General features: G+C 35.9%; 1 long non-coding RNA gene and 2 pseudogenes across 3 annotated transcripts in view; 2 read left to right on the forward strand and 1 right to left on the reverse strand.

The window, feature by feature from the left end:
- Positions 1–6,090, forward strand: part of LOC309653092 (small ribosomal subunit protein mS38 pseudogene) — a 426,376-nt pseudogene extending 420,286 nt beyond the window's left edge. Inside the window, exon 2 of the transcript XR_014268771.1 lies at positions 6,074–6,090. The product of XR_014268771.1 is annotated as a small ribosomal subunit protein mS38 pseudogene (transcript). The remainder of the gene's footprint in view (positions 1–6,073) is intronic.
- Positions 1–24,917, forward strand: part of LOC309653145 — an 823,893-nt gene that overhangs the window by 576,524 nt on the left and 222,452 nt on the right. The window lies entirely within an intron of this gene.
- Positions 11,720–23,560, reverse strand: LOC309653081 (survival motor neuron protein pseudogene; annotated as a pseudogene). Its single transcript has one exon. The product of its transcript is annotated as a survival motor neuron protein pseudogene (transcript).

The raw sequence follows: 24,917 nt of genomic DNA on the forward strand, positions 1-24,917 counted from the left end.
AGAACCTTTGCTCACAGTTTGTTCACGAACCTTGAGACAATTTTGGAAGGACCATAGCATCTACAAGGCCATAAAAAACTTTGACTTTGCTTGGCGTGAGGTTATGGTCATCACCAAGAATGGGGTTGGGAAGAACCTTTGCTCACAGTTTGTTCACGATGTTCATGGATTTGAGAAGGTGGATGAGGAGTCCAAAGAGGTCTTCAGCAACTTCGTGACCCTCAGAGAAGTCCAAAGAGGTCTTCAGCAACTTCGTGACCCTCAGAGAGAAGCTGGAGCTGGATCTGCAAGAGGACGACTTCATTGAGCTCCTTGCTGTAGAACAAGAGGAGCTTACTAATGAAGACCTGATGGAATTGGAGGCGCAGAGAAAGGACGAAGAGAGACAAGAGGAAGAAGAAGTAACTGAAGAACCAAAGAGATTCACAATGTAGGAAGTGGCAAGGATATTTTCTTTATTTGAGGAGGCACTGTTAGTTTGTGAGGCACAGGACCCGAATGTAAAATGGTACACGAAGGTTGCAGCAGACGTTCAGAATGCAATCCAGTACTACCGTGTCATCTATGATGAGAAAAAAAGAGCTACTACCCAGACATCACAGGATCATTTTTTCAAGAGGGTAGATAGAATTGAATCGAGCAAGGAACTAGAACCTGTGTCACCAACGTCAGGCGTGAGTAACATTGCAGCTTGTCCTGCATCTCCTATTGCTGACGATCCTTCAGGTCTACCATCTCCCACCTCCTCTCCCTCCTCCAATCAGTAACTCTTCTTGCCTGTTCACTCAATGTCAGCCCCTGTATGCCAGCTGTTGTACTGTACTACTGTACTTTTCAAGGTACCGTACTGTAAGTTTAAAAATGTTTTCTTTATTTTTTGTGTGTTTGTTTTTATGTATTATTTGTGTGAAAAGTATTATAAACCTATTACTGTACAGTACTATATAGCCAAGTGTGTTAGTAGGGTACCTAGGCTAACTTTGTTGGACTTATGAACTCACTCTCAGAACAGAACTCATTTGCATGTAGGGGACTTACTGTACAAGCATGGCTAGCCCAGGAGCCCTCAGCCCTTGACTGCAACCTCCTCTAGAGACTGTAATGCACTGGCTGTGTACCAAAATAGAGGTAAGGAGTGCAGCTCTTGCCCCATAAGACCTACCAGTAAAGTCCTTGTAATTGCCTATGATCACACCTGAAAATCACACATAGGATATTGGCTTGGAGCCAGAATCCTCATCAAGGTGTCAGCCAAGTTTTCATGTGGAGGCTCTGAGGAAAAATATGCTTTCAAGCTTATTCTCATTAGCAGAATTTATCTCCTTGCAATTATAGGACTGAGGTTACTGTTTCCTTGCTGTCTATAAGCCAGGGATGACTCTTAGTTCTTAGAAGCCACCCACATTCCTCTTCATGTGGTACTCCATTTTTAAATGAGCAATGGCAAATCAAATTCTTTTCTGCTTCAAGTGTCTACTTTTCTATTTTTAAACTGTCAGAGGAAACACTTCTTTTAAAGTGCCAATAAGATTAGGTCAATCCCTCTTGGTTAGTCTCCCTATTTTAAGGTCAACTGATTTGGAACCTTAATTACATTGGCTAAATCCCTTCACAGTAGAATCTAGATTACTGTTGGACTGAATAATTGGCAGAGGTGTGTGTACACCAGGGTCTGGGAATCCTAGGAGACCATCTTAGAATTCTGTCTATCACAACAATGGTGTATCTATTTTATGGTAGTTAAATTTTCTAGTAGCTCTGAAATAAACAAACATATGGAAGATGCCACCCATTGCTCCTGAGAGTAAGGTCAGCCCTAATTTTCAAATACGTTGAAAGATGCCATTTAATTATAAATGCCAATGTCTAAAATATATTCAGGTAAAGACCATTCACAAAAGGATATATACAAGTTTTCAAGAAATGTAAATATTACCTTACTTATAATTATGTGAATATAAATTAGAACAACGATATTATGTTTTCTTTTTACTTTTACACATCCCCCGTGTTTGATGTGGGAATGAGATATTCTTTTTTTTTTTTTAACATCTTTATTGGAGTATAATTACTTTACAATGTTGTGTTAGTTTCTGCTTTATAACAAAGTGAATCAGTTATACATATACATATGTTCCCATATCTCTTCCCTCTTGCATCTCCCTCCCTCCCACCCTCCTTATCCCACCCTTCTAGGTGGTCACAAACCACCGAGCTGATGTCCCTGTGCTTTGCGGCTGCTTCCCACTAGCTATCTATTTTACATTTGGTAGTGTATATATGTCCATGCCACTGTCTCACTTTGTCACAGCTTACCATTGCCCTCCCCATATCCTCAAGTCCGTTCTCTAGTAGGTCTGTGTCTTTATTCCGGTCTTACCACTAGGTACTTCATGACCTTTTTTTTTTTTCTTCCTTAGATTCCATATATATGTGTTAGCATACAATATTTGTTTTTCTCTTTCTCACTTACTTCACTCTGTATGACAGACTCTAGGTCCTTCCACCTCACTACACATAACTCAATTTCGTTTCTTTTTATGACTGAGTAATATTCCATTGTATATATGTGCGAAATTTTCTTTCTCCATTCATCTGTCGATGGATACTTAGGTTGCTTCCATGTCCTGGCTATTGTAAATAGAGCTGCAATGAACATTTTGGTACATGACTCTTTTTGAATTATGGTTTTCTTGTGGTATGTGCCCAGTAGTGGGATTGCTGGGTCATATGTTAGTTCTATTTTTAGTTTTTTAAGGAACCTCCACACTGTTCTCCATAGTGGCTGTATCAATTTACATCCCCACCAACAGTGCAAGAGGGTTCCCTTTTCTCCACACCCTCTCCGGCATTTACTGTTTGTAGATATTTTGATGATAGCCATTCTGACCGGTGTGAGATGATATCTCATTGTAGTTTTGATTTGCATTCCTCTAATGATTAATGATGTTGAGCATTCTTTCATGTGTTTGTTGGCAATCTGTAGGTCTTCTTTGGAGAAATGTCTATTTAGGTCTTCTGCCCATTTTTGGATTGGGTTGTTTGATTTTTGATATTGAGCTGCATGAGCTGCTTGTAAAGTTGGAGATTAATCCTTTGTCAGTTGCTTCATTTGCAAATATATTCTCACATTCTGAGGGCTGTCTTTTGGTCTTGTTTATGGTTTCCTTGGCAGTGCAAAAGTTTTTAAGTTTCATTAGGTCCCATTTGTTTATTTTTGCTTTTATTTCCATTTCTCTAGGAGGTGGGTCCAAAAGGATCTTGCTGCGATTCATGTCATAGAGTGTTCTGCCTATGTTTTCCTCTAAGAGTTTGATAGTGTCTGGCCTTACATTTAGATCTTTAATCCATTTTGAGTTTATTTTTGTGTATGGTGTCAGGGAGTTTTCTAATTTCATTCTTTTACATGTACCTGTCTAGTTTTCCCAGCACCACTGATTGAAAAGGCTGTCTTTTCTCCACTGTATATTCTTGCCTCCTTTATCAAAAATAAGGTGACCATATGTGTGTGTTTTTATCTCTGGGCTTTCTATCCTGTTCCGTTGATCTATATTTCTGTTTTTGTGCCAGTACCATACTGTCTTGATTAGTGTAGCTTTGTAGTATAGTCTGAAGTCAGGGAGTCTGATTCCTCCTGCTCCATTTTTCATTCTCAAGATTGCTTTGGCTATTCGGGGTCTTTTGTGTTTCCATACAAATTGTGAAATTTTTTAATCTAGTTCTGTGAAAAATGCCAGAGGTAGTTTGATAGGGATTGCATTGAATTTGTAGATTGCTTTGGGTAGTAGAGTCATTTTCATTATGTTGATTCTTCCAATCCAAGAACATGGTATATCTCTCCATCTATTTGTATCATCTTTAATTTCTTTCCTCAGTGTCTTATAATTTTCTGCATACAGTTCTTTTGTCTCCTTAGGCAGGTTTATTCCTAGATATTATATTCTTTTTGTTGCAGTGGTAAATGGGAGTGTTTTCTTAATTTCACTATCAGATTTTTCATCATTAGTGTATAGGAATGCCAGAGATTTCTGTGCATTAATTTTGTATCCTGCTACTTTACCAAATTCATTGATTTGCTGTAGTAGTTTTCTGATAGCATCTTTAGGATACTCTATGTATAGTATCATGTCATCTGCAAAGAGTGACAGCTTTACTTCTTCTTTTCTGATTTGGATTCCTTTTATTTCTTTTTCTTCTCTGATGGCTGTGGCTAAAACTTCCAAAACTATGTTGAATAATAGTGGTGAGAGTGGGCAACCTTGTCTTATTCCTGATCTGCCGCAGACCGGCTGCAGAAAGCTAGAAGTTCCTGGCGGTGAGGGGTAAGGAACTGAAAAGCACCAGTATGGGGTCAGAAGGGCCAAGACAACTGATGGTTGCAAGGCAAGTTTATTCAAAGAGCATGAATGTATATATAGGTTTAGTACGGAACGAATACTAAACAACAAATCAGTAAACCTTGTATTTCCACATAATTGTGTCGCCACTATCTATGCGCCACTATCTATGCACCACTATCTATGCACCACTATCTATGCACCACTATCTATGCACCACTATCTATGCGTCAGCATGCCTTATGGGCCATTCTTTGGAGATACAGACTTCCCCCTCAGGGCAGCACGTCCTTCTTATGGGGAACAACCAGGGGCTCTTAGATCCAGAGCAGGCACCTGGAACGAAACTGGCTGCAAGCCATTTTCCTTTTTTATGCTCAATACCACAGCGTCAGGAGTGCATACCAAGAAAGAGACAAGCAGTTCTCCGGAAAGCAGAAAGCTGAATAAGCTTACAGCTTGGGGGCCACCACACTGATCTTAGTGGAAATGGTTTCAGTTTTTCACCATTGAGGACAATGTTGGCTGTGGGTGTGTCATATATGGCCTTTATTATGGTGAGGAAAGTTCCTTGTATGCCTACTTTCTGCAGGGTTTTTATCAGAAATCACTGTTGAATTTTGTTGAAAGCTTTCTCTGCATCTATTGGGATGATCATATGGTTTTTCTCCTTCAATTTGTTAATATGGTGTATCACGTTGATTGATTTGCATATATTGAAGATTCCTTGCATTCCTGGAATAAACCCCACTTGATCGTGGTGTATGATCCTTTTAATGTGCTGTTGGATTCTGTTTGCTAGTATTTTGTAGAGGATTTTTGCTTTTAGGTTCATCAATGATATTGGACTGCAGTATTCTTTCTTTGTGACATCTTTGTCTGGTTTTGGTATCAGGGTGATGGTGGCCTCGTAGAATGAGTTGGGGAGTGTTCCACACTCTGCTATATTTTGGAAGAGTTTGAGAAGGATAGGTGTTAGCTCTTCTCTAAATGTGTGATAGAATTCGCCTGTGAAGCCATCTGGTCCTGGGCTTTTGTTTGTTGGAAGATTTGTAATCACAGTTTCAATTTCAGTGCTTGTGATTGGTCTGTTCATACTTTCTATTTCTTCCTGGTTAAGTCTCAGCAGGTTGTGCATTTCTAAGAATTTCTCCACTTCTTCCAGGTTGTCCATTTTATTGGCATAGAGTTGTTTGTAGTAATCTCTCATGATCCATTGAGTTTCTGAAGTGTCAGGTGTTATTTCTCTTTTTTTCATTTCCAATTCTATTGATTTGAGTCTTCTCCCTTTTTTTCTTGATGAGTCCGGCCAATGGTTTATCAATTTTGTTTATCTTCTCAAAGAACCAGCTTTTAGTTTTATTGATCTTTGCTATCGTTTCCTTCATTTCTTTTTCATTTATTTCTGAACTGATCTTTATGATTTCTTTCCTTCTGCTAGGTTTGGGATTTTTTTGTTCTTTCTCTAATTGCTTTAGGTGCAAGGTTAGGTTTTTTATTTGCGATGTTTCCTGTTTCTTAAGGTAGGATTGTACTGCTATAAACTTCCCTCTTAGAACTGCTTTTGCTGCATCCAATATGTTTTGGGTCGTAGTGTCTCCATTGTCATTTATTCCTAGATATTTTTTGATTTCCTCTTTGATTTCTTCAGTGATCACTTGGTTATAAAGTAGTGTACTGTTTAGCCTCCATGTGTTTGTATTTTTTACAGATCTTTTCCTGTAATTGATATCTAGTCTCACAGCATTGTGGTCGGAAGAGATACTTGATACGATTTCAATTTTCTTAAATTTACCAAGGCTTGATTTGTGACCCAAGATATGATCTATCCTGGAGAATGTTCCATGAGCACTTGAGAAGAATGTGTATTCTGTTGTTTTTGGATGGAATGTCCTATAAATATCAATTAAGTCCATCTTGTTTAATGTATCATTTAAAGCTTCTGTTTCTTTATTTATTTTCATTTTGGATGATCTGTCCATTGGTGAAAGTGGGGTGTTAAAATCCCCTACTATGGTAGTGTTTCTGTCGATTTCCCCTTTTATGGCTGTTAGTATTTGCCTTATGTATTGAGGTGCTCCTATGTTGGGTGCATAAATATTTACAATTGTTATATCTTCTTCTTGGATCGATCCCTTGATCATTATGTAGTACCCTTCTTTGTCTCTTGTAATAGTCTTTATTTTAAAGTCTATTTTGTCTGATATGAGCATTGCTACTCCAGCTTTCTTTTGATTTCCCTTTGCATGGAATATCTTTTTCCATCCCCTCACTTTCAGTCTGTATGAGTCCCTAGGTCTGAACTGGTTCTCTTGTAGACAGCATATATATGGGTCTTGTTTTTGTATCCATTCAGCCAGTCTGTGTCTTTTGGTGGGAGCATTTAATCCAATTACATTTAAGGTAATTATCGATATGTATGTTCCTATTCCCATTTTCTTAATTGTTTTGGGTTTGTTATTGTAGGTCTTTTCCTTCTCTTGTGTTTCTTGTCTAGAGAAGTTCATTTAGCATTTGTTGTAAAGCTGGTTTGGTGGTGCTGAACTCTCTCAGCTTTTGCTTGTCTCTAAAGGTTTTAATTTCTCTATCAAATCTGAATGAGACCCTTGCTGGGTAGAGTAATCTTGGTTGTAGGTTTTTCTCCTTCATCACTTTAAATACGTCCTGCCACTCCCTTCTGGCTTGCAGAGTTTCTGCTGAAAGATCAGCTGTTAACCTAATGGGGATTCCCTTTTGTGTTACTTGTGGTTTTTCCCTTGCTGCTTTTAATATTTTTTCTTTGTATTTAATTTTTTATAGTTTGATTTATATGTGTCTTGGCATGTTTCTCCTTGGATTTATCCTGTATGAGACTATCTGTACTTCCTGGACTTGATTAACTATTTCCTTTCCCATATTAGGGAAGTTTTCAACCATAATCTCTTCAAATATTTTCTCAGTCCCTTTCTTTTTCTCTTCTTCTTCTGGGACCCCTATAATTCGAATGTTGGTGCGTTTAATGTTGTCCCTGTGGTCTCTAAGACTGTCCTCAGTTCTTTTCGCTCTTTTTTCTTTATTCTGCTCTGCAGTAGTTATTTCCGCTATTTTATCTTCCAGGTCACTTATCCGTTCTTCTGCCTCAGGTATTCTGCTATTGATCCCTTCTAGAGTATTCTTAATTTCATTTATTGTGTTGTTCATCATTGCTTGTTTCCTCTTTAGTTCTTCTAGGTCCTTGTTAAATGTTTCTTGCATTTTCTGTATTCTATTTCCAAGATTTTGGATCGTCTTTACTATCATTATTTTGAATTCTTTTTCAGGTAGACTGCCTATTTCCTCTTCATTTTTTAGGTCTGGTGGGTTTTTACCTTGCTCCTTCATCTGCTGTGTGTTTTTCTGTCTTCTCATTTTGCTTATCTTACTGTGTTTGGGGTCTCCTTTTCGCAGGCTGCAGGTTCGTAGTTTCCATTTTTTTGGTGTCTGTCCCCAGTGGCTAAGGTTGGTTCAGTGGGTTGTGTAGGCTACCTGGTGGAGGGGACAAGTGACAGTGTTCTGGTGGATGAGGCTGGATCTTGTCTTTCTGGTGGGCAGGTCCACGTCTGGTGGTGTGTTTTGGCGTGTTTGTGGCCTTATTATTATTTTAGGCAGCCTCTCTGCTAATGGGTGGGGTTGTGTTCCTGTGTTGCTAGTTGTTTGTCATAGGGTGTCCAGCACTATAGCTTGCTGGTCATTGAGTGAAGCTGGGTCTTGGTGTTGCGATGGAGATCTCTGGGAGATTTTCTCCGTTTGATATTCCGTGGAGCTGGGCGGTCTCTTGTGGACCAGTGTCCTGAAGTTGGCTCTCCCACCTCAGAGGCACAGCACTGACTGCTGGCTGAAGCACCAAGTGCCTTTCATCCACACGGCTCAGAATAAAAGGGAGAAAAATTAGAAAGAAAGAAAGAATGAGGATAAAATAAAATAAAATAAAGATAAAATAAAGTTATTAAAATAAAAAATAATTGTTAAGAAAAAAATTTTTTTAAATGTAAAAAAAAATAAAACAAAAAACGGAGTGACAGAACCTTAGGACAAATGGTGAAAGCAAAGCTATACAGACAAAATCTCACACAGAAGCATATGCATACACACTCACAAAAAGAGGAAAAGGGGAAAAAATAATATATATTGCTCCCAAAGTCCACCTCCTCAATTTGAGATGATTCGTTGTCTATTCAGGTATTCTACAGATGCAGGGTACATCAAGTTGATTGTGGAGATTTAATTCTCTGCTCCTGAGGCTGCTGGGAGTGATTTCCCTTTCTCTTCTTTGTTTGCACAGCTTCTGGTATTCAGCTTTGGATTTGGCCCCGCCTCTGCATGTAGGTCGCCTGAGGGCGTCTGTTCTTCACTCAGAGAGGACAGGGTTAAAGGAGCAGCTGATTCGGGGGCTCTGGCTCACTCAGGCCAGGGAGAGGGATGGGTACGATGTGGGGCGAGCCTGCGGTGGCAGAGGCCAGCGTGACATTGCAGTAGCCCGAGGCGCGCCGTGTGTTCTCCAGGGGAAGTTTTCCCTGCATCACGGGACCCTGGCAGTGGTGGGCTGCACAGGTTCCCGGGAGGGGCGGTGTGGCTAGTGACCTTTGCTTGCCACAGTCTTCTTGGTGGCGGCAGCAGCAGCCTTAGCGTCTCATGCCCATCTCTGTGGTCCACACTAGTAGCCGCGGCTGGCGCCTGTCTCTAGAGCTCCTTTAAGCAGCACTCTTAATCCTCTCTCCTCGTGCACCAGGAAACAAAGAGGGAAGAAAAAGTCTCTTGCCTCTTTGGCAGGTCTAGACTTTTTCCTTGACTCCCTCCCAGCTAGCCGTGGTGCACTAACCCCTTCAGGCTGTGTTCACGCCGCCAACCCCAGTCCTCTCCCTGCAATCCTACCAAAGCCTGAGCCTCAGCTCCCAGCCCCCGCCTGCCCCGGCAGGTGAGCAGACAAACCTCTTGGGCTGGTGAGTGCTGGTCGGCGCCGCGCCGATCCTCTGTGCCGGAATCTCTCTGCTTTGCCCTCCTCACCCCTGTTGCTGTGCTCTCCTCTGTGGCTCCGAAGCTTCCCCCCTCCGCCACCCGCAGTCTCTGCCCGTGAAGGGGCTTCCTAGTGTGTGGAAACCTTTCCTCCTTCACAGCTCCCTCCCACTGGTGCAGGCCCCGTCCCTATTCTTTTGTCTCTGTTGTTTCTTTTTTCTTTTGCCCTACCCAGGTACGTGGGGAGTTTCTTGCCTTTTGGGAGGTCTGAGGTCTTCTGCCAGCGTTCAGTGGGTATTCTATAGGAGCAGTTCCACGTGTAGATGTATTTCTGATGTATCTTGGGGAGGAAGGTGATCTCTGCGTCTTACTCTTCCACCATCTTTCTCAACTCTCCAGAGTCCTTTTAAACTACTGCTTCTGCAAGTGGCATTATTTCATTCTTTTTTAATGGCTGAGTAATATTCCATTGTCTATTTGTACCAAAACTTCTTTATCCATTCATCTGTCAATGGACATTTAAGTTGCGTCCATGTTTTGGCTATTGTAAACAGAACTGCAATGAACATTGGGGTGCATGTATCCTTTTGAACCATGTTTTTCTCTGGATATTTGTCCAGGAGTGGAATTGCTGGATCATATGTAGGTGGCTCTATTTTCATTTTATTAAGAAACCTTCATACTGTTCTCCATAGTGGCTGTTCCAATTTACAGTCCCACCAACAGTGTACGAGTGTTCCCTGCTCTCCACACCCTCTCCAGCATTTATTGTTTGTAGACTTTTTGATGGTGGCCCTTCTGACTGGTGTGAGGTGATATATCATTGTAGTTTTGATTTGCATTTCTCTAATAATTAGCGATGTTGTTCATCTTTTCACGTGCCTCCTGGAGATTATCATACTATGGTAAGTAAGTCAGATAGAGAAAGACAAATATCATATGATATCACTTATATGCAGACTCTAAAAAAAATGATACGAATGAATTTATTTACAAAACAGAAACAGACTCACAGAGACTTAGAGAACGAATTCACAATTACTGAGGGGAATGGTGGGAAGTTGGGGTAGATTGGGAGTTTGGGATTGACATGTACACACTACTACATTTAAAATAGATAACCAACAAGGACCTACTGTATAGCACAGAGAACTCTGCTCAGTATTCTGTAACAACCTAAATGGGAAAATAATTTGAAAAAAAGTAGATATATTTACATGTATAACCAAATCACTTTGCTGTACACCTGAAACTAATACAATATTGTTAATCAACTAAGCTCCAATATAAAATAAAAATTAAAAAAATAAATAAATTACTGCTTCTGCCCTGGATCTCAGAGCATATGAGATTTTGTATGCACCCTTCAAGAGGAGAGTCTCTATTTCCCACCATCCTCTGGCTCTCCTGAAAGTAAGCCCCTCTGACCTTCAAAGTCAGATATTTTGGGAGCTCATCTTTCTGGTTCATGATCCCTGGGCTGGGGAGCCCAATGTGGTGCTTGCACCCCTTGTTCCTTGGGGAGAACCTCTGCAATTGTAATTATCCTCTTGTTTGTGTGTAGCCTACCCAGGTGTATGGATCTTTACTATATCACATATTCGCCCCTCCTACTCATCTTGTTATGGTTCCTTCTTTATATCTTTAGCTGTAGAATATATTTTCTGCTGGTTTTCAGGTTGCTGTCATGGATAGTTGATTTGTAAATAGTTGCAATTTTGGTGTGCCTGTAGGAGGAGGTGATCTTAGAGTCTTCTTACTCTGCCATCTTGGCCAGTCTCCTCTTCACATATTTTTTATCAAGGTGACTTAATTCCCCTCAATTTCTAGTTTACTGAGAATTGTTATCATTAATGGGTGTTGGATATTTTTTTTAATGCTTTTCTGCATCTATTAATGTGATTATGTGATTTTTCTTTTGAATATGTTGATGTGATGGATTACATTAATTGATATTTGAATGTTAAACCAGTCTTGAAAATTAGAATAATTTACACTTGATTATAGTGGATAATTCTTTTTACATACCTCAGACTCAATTTGTTAATATTTTGTTGAGAATTTTTGCATCTATGTTCTTGAGAAATATTGGTCTGTAGTTTTTTCTTTTCTTGTAAAGTCTTTGCTTGATATTAGGAAAACTGTCCTCAAAGAATGAGTTAGGAAGTATTCCCTCTGTTTCCAGAAGAGATTGTAGAGAACTGGTATAATTCCTTTCTTAAATGTTTAGTAGAATACACCAGTGAACCCATCTAAGTCTGGTTCTTCTGTTTTGTAAGATTATGATATATTGATTCAATTTCTTTAATAGCTATAAGCCTATTCAGATTGTCTATTCTTGTGTGAATTTTGGCAGATCGTGTCTTTCAACATTTGTTCATTTCACCTTAATTATAAAATTTGTGAGCATTGAATTATTCATAACATTTATTATTCTTTGAATGTTCATTCAGTCTTAGTGATGTTTTCTCTTTTATTTGTGATATTAATTATTTGTCACTTCTCCATTTTGTTCTTGGTAACCTAAGATAGAGGCTTTTTAAAATTTTTTTTCAAAGAAATAGCTTTTGATTTGGTTGACTCTTTCTATTGATTCTGTGTTTTTAATTTCATTGATATCTTCTCTAATTTTAATTTCTTTATTTCTGCTTACTTTAAAATTAATTTGTTTTTTTTCTCTAGTTTCCTATTGTGGAAGCTTAGATTATTGATTCTATGTATTCATTCAGTGCTACATACATATACATATTGAGTGTACATGCATATAAATTTCATGCACAATGAAATTTCCCTCTAAGCACTGTTTTTTATGCATGCTACAATTTTTTATTAGCTTTATTTTTATTTTCAATTGGTTCAATAATTTTAAAATTTCTGTTGATATTTCTTCTTTGATCTATGTGTTATTTAGAAACCTGTGTTTAATCCCTAAGTATTTTGGGATTTTTTAACTTCTTTCTGATATTTACTTCTAGTTTAATTCCATTGTTGTCTGAGAGCATTCCTTGTACAATATCTATTTTCTAATAATGTATATTTTTTAAGGAGTGCTTTATGGCCAAGAATGTGGTCTACTTATAGTGAATATACCATGTGACCTTGAGAAGAATTTGTATTCTGCTGTTGTTGGATGAAGTAGTTGATGTTAATTATATCCAGTTGTTAAGGTGCTCTTAAATGCAATTGTGTCCTTAACTTGTTTTCTGCTTGCTGGACCTGTCGATTTCTGAGACAAAGGTATTGAAGTTTCCACCTCTAATAGAAGATTTATCTATTTCCTTTTATATTTCTTTTTTTTTTCTTCATGTATCTTGACACTCTGTTGTTAGGCAATGCATGTTAAGGTTGATTATGTCTTCATGGATAATTGATATGTTTGTTTATCATTGGGCGATGCCCCACTTTTTATCCTGGATAACTTTCCTTTCTCTGAATTCTATTGTGTCTAAAATTAATATATCAACTCTATTTTCTTTTGATTAATGATAGCATGGTATATCTTTCTCCATGCATATACATATATAAAATCTAATATTTTATATTTCAAATGGGTTTTGGATGGGCTGGGTCTTGTTTTATGATCCACTGTGATAATCTCTGTCTTTTAATTAGTATATTGAGACCATTGACATGTAAATTGTTTATTGATATAACTGGATTAATATCTACCATATTTGTTACTATTTTCTACTCATTGCCTTTGTTTTTGGTCCTTCATTTTTGTCTTCCACTTTTTCCTACTTTTGTGGTTTTAATCAAACATTTTATATGATTCCCAATTTTTTCCTTTGTTAACATATTAGTTACATTTCTTTTTTCTTTTTGTTAATGCATTTTAGTGGTTACCCTAGAGTTTGCAATATGCATTGAGAAATAATCTAGGGTCTCATTTAAATAACACTATTCTACTTCAGGAGTGGTGCAAGTACCTTATAATAACCAAAAATATCACATTTCCTTCCTCTTCTTGTATCACTTGTATCATTCATTTTATATATTATGTTATATTAATTATATCATAATAATGAATATATTATATTATATTATATTATATTATATTATATTATATTAATTATATTATATTACATATATTCACTGTGAGATCCTGGTCTAGCTCTTGGAAGTAAAACTTACATAAATGTGAGGGCACACCTCTAAGTGAGTCTCCCTGGAGTTTTAAGTCTCCGACTTGTCCACACTAGGTCTCTAGCTATTCATCAATTACAATTTAAGTTTTTCCACCCCGATTCATTCCCAAGGAGGTTTCTGGTCATGGGTTACTACATCAGTAAGTTGTGATTTTCTGTATTTGCCTTTCTGTCTCTCCAATTTTGGAAGCAGCAGTTTGTCCTGGGTTCTCTCATTTCTGGTGGATCCAAGAAGAGTTATTGATTTTTCAGCAGTTTATTTGTTGTTAAAACAGAATGACAACTTCTAAGCTTCATATGCATTGAACCAGAAACTGGATGTCCCTAAATCAGTTTTTGATTTGAATCAAAATCTAAATATATAGAGGCTTCTATTTTAAAATGTTTTCTGTCTAAGCAGAATTATGAAAGTTATGAAGTTTCTTAATAGAGAGAAGAATTATATTAATATATAGAAGAATAATGAGCAACATTTTGTGAAATACATGGAACCACATATTAGGGTATTCTAAAGTACTCTGAAAATGTTAAAATGTGTATCAAATAGTACAGCATTAGTCCAAATATAGTGATTTATAATAGGAAGGATGCAAACTCACCAAGACAAGCAAACAAACAAATAAAAACAGACACACACAAGAAGGAGAGCAAATGGTTGATTATACTTCAGTGCCAAACTTGCTGTTAGGGAGAAAAATTACCCTTAGGTGGATTGTTAGCCACTGATTTTTTCATTGCTAGACTCAGCTGACATACACAGACCCTAAATGTATCTCTGAATACTTGGTACTGGGAAAAAAATGTTTTGAGAAATGTGGGATTATTTTTCATTATAGCCATATGAAACCATTTACTTGAGAGGTAAATAGTGTCAACTATTAGATCAACAGAATAGAAGGATTTGATTATCTGAGAGTTTTGGAGACTTGAAATTATCTTAATTTTAACTTCACCTTTATTTGCTTTATTTGGAACTAAATATTTACTGGTTGGAAAGCACCTCAAAAATGCATCCCTACAGATTTGAATAAAATAATTCAAATTATTTTATTTTTATATGGTTATAAAATAATTAGACTGTTGTTAACACACCTGGAACGCATTCTACTTTATAGCTACCTATATACAAACTTAAGTTTTTGTCTTCTTCTTCTTCTTTTAGACTTTGGAATACAAAGGTAAAAGTCACTTTTATAATTTATATGAGTTAGAATTTTAATAGACAAGTTCAAAAGAAGCTAAAGAATGAATGAAGTAAAGAGAGAAAAAATAACAACTACACAGAAATAATAATACACTTGTTATTATCATTTTTGAAGTGGTTTTAAAACAGGTTAAAAGGAAAGAGTAGTGCATGTTCAGCCAACTGAGATGCTTTCTTGCATTATAAACATTTATACCACCAAAAAGGAAACCTTATGCTTACATAGTACTTTATAGTTTATATTGATTTTCAGCAAGTATTTCCTCTTGTCAGTGTCTCCCCTCCCCCAAATAGGTAGGGCAGTCAAAATTCTATTTTTTAAACAGAAAACTAAAGACTAATAGATCTAGTGATATTGCCAAATTTCCAAAGAGAAAGTGATTGAATGCTTAATAGAAACCAGGTTCTCTCAGTATTAGCCTGGTTCTTATTCTACTTTACTCCTATTATATTCTTCCAGAGACCATCCCTGTCTTTCTATGTAGAGATAATATCTCCTCTGATATATAATAGATCTTTTATTGTTATTCTTGTAATTTTATATTATAACTGCCTACTCATACATCTTTTTTACCTGCTTTCATCTTTTAGCAAAGCACCATCACAGATATAGGGTGATAGGTGCTGAATAGATAAAATTTGTTTGTTTGTTTGTTTATTCATTCATTCAATAAATTTTCACTCTATGCTTGCTATTTGCCAAACACTCTGCTAGTCACTGACAAAATAGTTAAAACTACAGCAGCAATAATTAACACTTACATAGTTCTTACACTGTGTCAGGCAATTTTCTATGCACTAAATATAATCATTAAATTCTCACAACACTTTGAGGAAGATGTACTATATCTTTGTTTTACACATGAATAATTGAGGCACAGAGAAGTTAAATAACATATTTACATTTGCATGTCTAACAAATGATACAGCTAGGATTAAAAAACAGGTAGCCTTGCTCTAGAGCCCAGACTCTTTCCATTATGTCATATTAGGATATCCCTTCATCTCATAGATTTTTCAGTCTACTAGGAAGACAGTTACTAAAGTAAACCAATAAATGCACTTCTGATTTATAGTATGTTATAATTAACCTCAAGTGAGTAAGAATAAAATAATATGAGAAAGAATAAGAGGTACATAATTTAGGGTAGGAAATTAAGAAAAACCTAAATAGATAAAACACAGGAAATCAAAGCATCATATTAAAAATAGTATTGATAGCAGTATCTTAATATTTCCTTTGGAAAACAAACCTAAACATTTATATAATAATAGGCTTCAATCTTTCTAAATACAACCTTATATCTTTAGAGAATTTTTTCAAAAGTAAGTCAAATAATTGGATAAACTTCCACTTGGTTTAGTTTTAGAACTAAAAGGATGCATAGTTGTTGAGCTGGTTTGGTTTGTTTTACTCATAAAATCATTTTATCCTCAGAATAATAGTAGCTAAAAAGTGAAATCAATGCAGTTCTATGCTCAAATTACTCAGAGACTTAGTGTTTCATTATCTGTGCAGCAACTTTAAGTAAAATGTAACCTAACTATAATATAATGATCAATAGGGAATTAATTAAATCTGTATTTAAGTAATATGTTATTCTAAAATTGTAACTTTTCTGAGATGCTTCATGACAGTTGCTATAGCTGAAATAATTTTTATAAGCTGTATGCTACCAAATCAAAGAGAAGACAAAAGCAAATAAATTAATTGAAGACCAAGAATATGTATTTTGCAAGAATTTTAAATGGGAAAGGGTTATTTAGGTGCTACATATCTAGAAACTGGCATGAAATCTGAAATGCATAAATGCAAATTTATATTTGATTGTTAAAATAAATAAGTTTAAAATTCACATTTAAGTTATTAGGCTGCTTTTCTTAAACATTCTCTTTCTAAAGCCTTAATTGTATTTTTTATGGTTGTATGTAATGCACACATGTCAATTTCATAAAGAAAATTTAAATATGTAAATTTATATTTGTTGCTATAAAGGGCAAATTGCCTATATATTTTCTTTCTAAATTAATCATAGAGAAACCAACCACTGTAAAATTTTATCTTATACAGTGTTAATTTTATGTATTACTCTAGGTACATTTTTCCTTAAAATGATTTGTATCTGAAAGTTTTATTTTTGAAACCTCTAAGATAAACTGCTTTGGTCAAGTATAATGAATTTTACCAAAACTTACTATTTTATTTCCTAGATTTTTAAGCGATACTGACTTAAAGTATCATTCTTCTAACGAATTTCAATTTCTACTCTCCATTTGGTTTAACTATGCTTATCGTAAATGTTCATCAAATGAAGAATTATCTAACATTTAGATAGTTTAACAGAATCTCTTTATAATTTTGTTTCCTTAAAATACATACATTTGTAAAATAAAATCAAAATGGTGTTTGTATAGCAAAATGCTCTATTATATTGCATTGATTGATTGATTGATTGATAAAAATCAGTAAAAGTCTTTATTCTTCTACAGAATCATGCCAATTCATATACCTGAGAGCTCCACATTTGGTTGAGCCTAAACTTGAATGAGTTCTATTTAACATTATACTTTCCACTGTAAAAGGTTTTAGGGATAATAGGGACAATAACATGAGCTTAATTAAATTGATTAATGCAGTCAATAATTATCTTCATGTTTGTAAAATTACTTATCTTCATAAGGAAAAATAATCACAAGATTTAGAGGAATGAAAAATATTAAAGGGACACAATGAAATAGAGTGCAAAAATGATTCAGATATTCTGGACTTGATGAAAGTAATTGAGAAATATTTTGGGGAAAACAAAACCAAAATAAAATAAAATAAAACAAAATAAAAACGAACTAAAACATAAATGTATTGCATCAGAATGATGAAAAACATAGGGGAAGAGTTAAAATGTATAACAATGCTATGAACAAATTTTCTGTTGAAAATTTTGAATTGTATTTTAAATAATATAAAAATGAATTACTGAAAGTAATTCAATAAGAAAATAATAAGAATCCAATAATCCTAAAATAACATAATAAATTGTCAAAAATATTTGCCCCACAAAATGTACTACAGCAAAATGGCTTTATGGGCCAAACAGTATTTAAGCCTCAAGGAGCAAATTATTCCAATTTTCCTATTTCTAGAATATAGGGGGGGGGGGAAACAGAGAAAAAGATAAAGCGCTTATCCATTCAATTGATAAGACTATAAGCTCTCATAATGGCAAAACTCAATCAATAACCTAATTTCACTTCTAAATTCTCCATCCCCAGGAGGTTTACCAATTCTATACACAAAATCTGAATATACATTAAAATCTAATCTATCCAATTAAACTGATCAAAGATTAATACCACATTACAAATGGAGTTAATGCTATTGCTAACATTGATATAATTTGTTGAAGTTATATCTCTGCTCAGCTTGGGTGATTTCCACTACTCCATCTTTCAATTTGCAGATCTGTTCCTCTATATGCTCTAATCTATTGTTGATTTCTTCTAGTGCATTTTTATTTCAGTTTTCATATGTTTCAGCTCTGTTTGGTTCTTTTCTCTATTTTTTATCTCTTTTTTAAATTCTTACTGTGTTTATTCATTTTTATCCCTATTTTATTGAACATCTTTATAATCATTACCTTGAACATTTTAGATTGCTTATATCCACTTAATTTTTTTTTTTTGGAGGATTTTTCTTGATCTTTCGTTTGGAATACATTACTCTATCTTATCATTTTGCCTAATTCTCTGTGTTATTTTTATGTATTTTATAGGTCTGTTACCTTTCCTAATCTTGAAGAAGTGGCCTTAAGTAGAAGACACATTATGGATCCCAGAAGCCCATTCTGCTGTGGTCACCAGAGCTTAATGCTCTTGGGAGGGGGGGCTTCTATGTGGGCTGCATGGGACCTCCTTTTGTGGTTGGGTTGACTGTGGTTTTACTAGTATGCGAGTATGATCCCTGACATTTTTGGCTATCAGGCCCTGCCTTGTTTGGTGGTTGCTGGTCCACTGGTAGGCAGGTCTGTGTCTTGCTTGGCTGCCTGCATCCTGCGTGGTCCTAGGGCTGGTGCTAGTTGGCTGGTGGGTGGGGCTGGGTCCCTGTGTGGCTAACTGTGGGACCCAGAGATCTCTGTGGCTGGTGGGTTGGTAAGCCCCTGGCACTAATTGGCTAGAGTGAAGACTTCAAATTGTTGCTTGCCAGCACCAGTGCCCTCACAGTAGAATGAGTTCCCCAAAATGGCTACTGGCAGCATCTTCATCCCCCAGTAGTTTACCAATTGCCTCTTGCATCTCCAGAAGGCTCTTCAAGATCAACAAGTGTGTCTGACCCAGGATTTGTCAAACTACTGCCTTTGCACTGTGACTTGGAGCATGTGAGATTTTGCACATTCCTTTTAAGAGTGGAGTCTGTTTCCTACAGCTCTTAGGCTTTCCCATATGTAAGACCTGCTGGCCTTCAAAGCCAGATGTTCTGGAAGCTCATCTTTCTGATGCAAGACCACTGGGCTGGGGAGCACAATGTGTGTCTTGGACCCCTCAGTTCTTGGGAAGAACTTCTGCAATTGTGATTATCCTCCCATTTGTGGGTTGCCGAACTTGGTGTGTGTCATGACTCTTCTATGTCTCTGTCCCTCTTACTTGTCTCATTGTGGTTTCTTCTTTTTATCTTTAGCTGTCAAAAATATTTTCTGCTAGTGCTTAGGTTGTTCTCATGGACAGTTTCTCAGTTAATAGTTGCAATTTTGGTGTGCCTATAGGAGGAGGTGAGCTCAGGGTCTTCCTGTTCTGCCATCTTGGCCATTCCCCTGCTTCTCTTATATTTTTCATACTGTTTTTCCTTAATGATGAAAGGTGGTTTTACTTAAAGATTTATTATTTATTTTTAAGTACATTAATAAAAATTTTAACATACTAAGAAAGTTACACAAGCCTGACAGATTGACTTTTCTGAACTATATGTGTCCTTGATTTTCTTTTAATAACTCACATTCATTGTTCAGTTATTCAAACTGATTAATACCTAAAAATACCTGGTTGATTATTTAGCATGAGTAACATGCAATAAGGGCAAATGCAGATGATTGTGCCACCCAACCAAGTGTTTATGATGAAAATAATGAAACTTTTGTTCACATGGACCAAGGCACATAAAAATACCGTTCTTCTTGGGAGAGAGCTGCATCTATTAAAGAACACTCTATGAATTACTCCTTAATTAAAATGTGGGCACCTTATTTCTTTCTGATTTTGTGTGAAACCCATAGAGTAACCAGTATGATATTCAGTCATGTATCAGGAGATTAGCTTATTTCCCAAAGCATCAGCATCATCAGGAGAATCTGGGCATATGAGAAGTGATGGAGGAATTATTGGTGGTCCAGAAGGAAATGGAGGCAGCCAGCATGATAGGAAGTGTGGTGGTGGTGATGGTGGTTGATTTGCTTTCCTGGGCCACGTCTTGATGCTGTCATGGGAGAATGAGGTGGAGAGAGAGAAGACTTTCATGGAACAGCTTTTGACTTGATATTATTTGGTTTATTTCCAGCAGACCTGGAGGAGTTCTCACTTTCATATGTCAAAATTTGACTTTCATTTTCAGTCTCTTGCATATTCTGTTCTATATTATTAGCTACTTCAGAGGTTGGGGAAAATAAATCAGACAGATTTTGCTCCTCCCTAGTTCCATATCTAGTGTAAACCACAATACAAGTTTCTCTCTTAAAATCAACTGAAGCAATGTTAGTTGTGTGAACGCAGCTGTCTTCTGACAAAACAGCAGAACGTTTGTCACCTACTTTCCACTGCTTCAAGAGAGTTGTGGTATTCTTATTTTGGCTTTTATTCTCCTAACCAGGTTTTCTTTTAGGTGTGCCTTTTGGTTTATCTGAAGATTCAGAAATATCACCATTCTTTAAAGTGTGCTTAAATGGAGCCATGGTTTTATCATAAGCTTTTATCACTGCTGTATCATCCCAAATGTCAGAATCATCACTCTGTCCTTTGCTGCACTGGAATAACATTGGGTCCTCCTGCTCTGGGATGCCTTTGCCACGACCTCCTGGTGTTTTGTTTGTTTTTTAAATTTTATATTTTGTTAGTCTGTTCAAAGCATCAGTTTAGGGTCTTTTTTTACCTTCTTATTTTTATTTCATTTTTCTTTATTTTTTCTCTAATTGTTTTTATATACTTTACTCCATTTTCCTTGAGTTTTGCTGTTGTTCTGTTTCTATTGTCATTAGTTGTATGCTTAATTTCTTATTTTCTAGTACAAGCATTAGTCTATACATTATACCTTGGAATATTTTTTAGTTACAATTCACAAATTTTGATATATATTATTTTAAATTAATTTAAAATTTCTATTGTGTTTATTTGACTAATGAGTAATTTGAAATTATGCTTTACTTTCCTATTTTAACGTGCTTTTTAATTTATCTATCAGACTTATTGATGCAGTTTTTATAGAGGGCTACTTGGTTATTTCCATCAAAATTTATAATGCACTTTTCTTTAGACAAACCAAACCCACATCTAAGAATAAATGTTACAGCTATATTCACATAAGTACACAGAGACACAGTAAAGAGTGAACCACAGCAGGGAAAATCCAACCACTAGACACATGGCAGAAACAAGGAATCTTCTCTCCAATTCTTAATATATTGAAAATCAAATAAGCCTTTTAATTGCTATCATCACCCACATTTTCTAGTTGAAATAATTCCCAAGGTCACTTCTAAATTCAAAATATAAGGGAAGTGAAACCCTACTGTGTAGCCAAAAGAAGATTATAATCAGATATTAGTGAACATTGATAATGTGCATCTCATATTCCTAGAAGGGCATTCTCTACAAGGTTATCCAGAAATTCACTTGTAGGTTTTTGTCAAGTAATCGAAAGGTGTCAAATATTTTATTTAAATATTTACTTAATCTGGCATTTACTTTGATGTGAATGATGAAATAGGGATCCTTCTTTGTTCTAAATAGAATTTATGTTTTGACACCATGTATTGACTAAATTTTCCCCACTGATTTGAAGGGCTTCTTTATCAAATAAAATTCCAGTTTCCATTTATGTCTATTCTATCACATTGAGTATTTATATTTCAGTAAATTCTAAATATTTTTGTTGAAGTTTCATAACAAGCAAATACAATATAACTTTCAATAAGGTAATCCATTATTTTAAAATTTATGCATAAAATTACAATATGATCCAGAAATTCTACTTCTGAGTTTATACTCAAAAGAATTGAAACTAAAGATGCAAACAGAAATTTGTACACTATTGTTTATAGCAACATTACACACAATAGCTAAAAGGTGGAAATAAACTAAATGTCCATTAACAGATGAGTGGATAAACAAAATGTGGCATATAAATACAATGGAATATTATTCAGTCTTAAAAAGGAAGAAAATTCTGACACATGCTGCAACATGGATGAACCTTGAAGACATTATGGTGAGTAAAATATGCCAGTCATAAAAGGACAGATACTGTATGATTTCAATTACTAAGTTACCTAGATTAGTTAATTCATGGAGACAGAAAGGAGAACAGTGGCTAACAGGCACTGGGAGGTGGGGAATGGGGAATTGTTTCATGGAAACAGAATTAGTCACAGTTTGGGAAGAAGAAAAAGTTCTGAAAATGGATGGTGGTATTTCTTGCACAACAATGTGAATATACATAATGCCACTAAAATGTATAGTTAAGAATGGTTAAAATGGTAAATTTTATGTTTATATAACTAGCCACAAAAAATAAGGTAATTAGCTCTCCTTACCCATTATTTTTCTTTGGAATCAAAGTTTTATAGGCTATTCTTAAAAACTCATTTTCCCAGTAGTTTATAATAGTTATAAATAAATTTTTGACTTCTTAATTGTTTGACTGGGAGAAGTAAGGAATATTCTCCCCTGATGACACTTTGAATTAAGTCCAGTGATCCTGATTTTTGATTTCTGGCTTCCAGAACTACAAGAAAACTAATTTTTCTTGTTTTAAGACAGCAAGTTTTTGGTAATTTGATACAGCAGCCACAGGAAAATAACACAGATGTTGGTACCTGAAATTGGGGTGCTACTCTAACAAATAACTGAAATTATGGAAGTGGCTCAGGAATTGGATATTTCCAGGGTCTGGAAGAATTTTGAAGTGCTTGATATAAAAATCCCACCTTGCCTTAAATATAATGTTGGTAGAAATTTGTATATTAAAAGTGTTGCTGGTGAGGGCTGAGAAGGAAGTGAGAAACATAGAAGAGGACATATATATCATCTTAGAGAATACATATATTATCATAACAGAATGATGCATAAATATGAATGTTAAAGGCACTGCTGGTGAGGTATCAGACATAAATAAAAATGTTTTAGAAACTGGAGGTAAGGTAGCTCTTTTTACATAGTGGCAGAATGCTTAACTGAATTGTGTCCTACAACTGTGTGGTAAGATTTGTAAGTGATGAACTTGGATATTTAGCTGATGAGATTTCCAAGTGATGTGTTGCAGGCGTAGCCTGGTTTCTTTTTGCTGTTTATAGTAACTGATTATCTTTGAGTTGGGACATCAGTCTTACTCTACCTTTGGATTCAGACCCACACTGAAACATACACCATTGGCTCTCCTGGTTCTCAGGTCTCTGGATTAGGACTGGCACTACTCCATTGGCTTTATTGAGTTTGGAATTCTCAGACTCTATAATCACATTAACCAATTTCTTATAATAAATAAATATATATGTAACAGTTATGTATATTATATATAATATATATTTAATGATGAGTATATTATATATAATCTATTTTTTAATAGATTAGGGTTCTCCTGAGAAACAGAAACAATTCCAATTGATTCTGTTTCTCTGGAGAACCCTAATACACCATATAATCCAGCACTTGCATTTCTAGATATTTACCCAATTGATTTAAAAATGTATGCCCATACAAAAAAATTATATTGATGTTTATAGCAGCTTTATGCATATGTTTATACACAGTACATAATTGCTGGAACCAAAAGCCTCCAAGATGTCCTTTAATATATCAGTGGATAAACTGTGATTCATGGATACAATGGAATGTCATTCAGTGGTAAAAACAAATGAGCCATTAAGCACTGAAAATACATGGATGAGTTGCAAATACATATTGCTAAGTGAAAAAAAATCAGTCTGAATATTCTACATACTGCTAGATTTCAATTATAAAATACTCTGGAAAAAGGCAAAACTATAATGTCGATAAAATCATTAGTTGCATGGGGTTCAGATGGAGGAAAGGTTGAAGAGGGGAAGCAGAGGGGTAATTTTAGGCAGTAAAAGCATTCTGCATGAAGCTTTAATGGTGGATATTCGACAATATAATTTTTTTTAACACATAAAAATTTATAGCACAAAGAATTACAATGTATCCAAATTATAAAAAATTACTTAGGAGTTTTGAGAATCACAGCATTATAGAATGTAGTATAGCTATCTAACTTTACTACAGATATGTGAAATTACTGAAATGTTTGGAAGGAAAAGGTACTAACTCAAGTCATTCTGAAAATTAGTGGAATCTGTAAGACTGAAGACAAACAGAAGCGCACATAAGCACTTTAGTTGAAAAAATACTTTTCCCATGATGTTGAGGTTAACAATTTAAAATCCACCATCCAGGGCTTCCCTGGTGGCGCAGTGGTTGGGAATCTGCCTGCCAATGCAGGGGACACGGGTTCGAGCCCTGGTCTGGGAGGATCCCACATGCCGCGGAGCAACTCGGCCCGTGAGCCACAATTACTGAGCCTGCGCGTCTGGAGCCCGTGCTCCGCAACAGGAGAGGCCGCGATGGTGAGAGGCCCGCGCGCCGCGATGAGGAGTGGCCCCTGCTTGCCGCAACTGGAGAAAGCCCTCGTACAGAAAAGAAAGACCCAACACAGCCATGAATAAATAAATAAATAAAATCCACCATCCATGTATTGTGGAGTGGGAAGTTGCAGATGAATAAGTGGAGCAGCCTAGAATAATGATTGTGATAATGAATTTGAGTTGGATACATCAGTATGAACACATGTGTAGCTTAATACTGATACAGATAAAGATAGACAGATATAGCGATTGAGATATGTGTATATACACAAGTTATTATATACATATATTTATTTGTTTTATATATCACCTGAGAGGGCCTGGAAATGAGGACCCTCCTGTAGCAAGGAGAAAAGTTAGCATCCAAATTTTGGCTTCTAATACCATTCTCCAATAA

Source organism: Balaenoptera physalus, assembly GCF_965194825.1.
Source record: "Balaenoptera physalus genome assembly, chromosome: X".
NCBI classification, from domain to species: domain Eukaryota; kingdom Metazoa; phylum Chordata; class Mammalia; order Artiodactyla; family Balaenopteridae; genus Balaenoptera; species Balaenoptera physalus.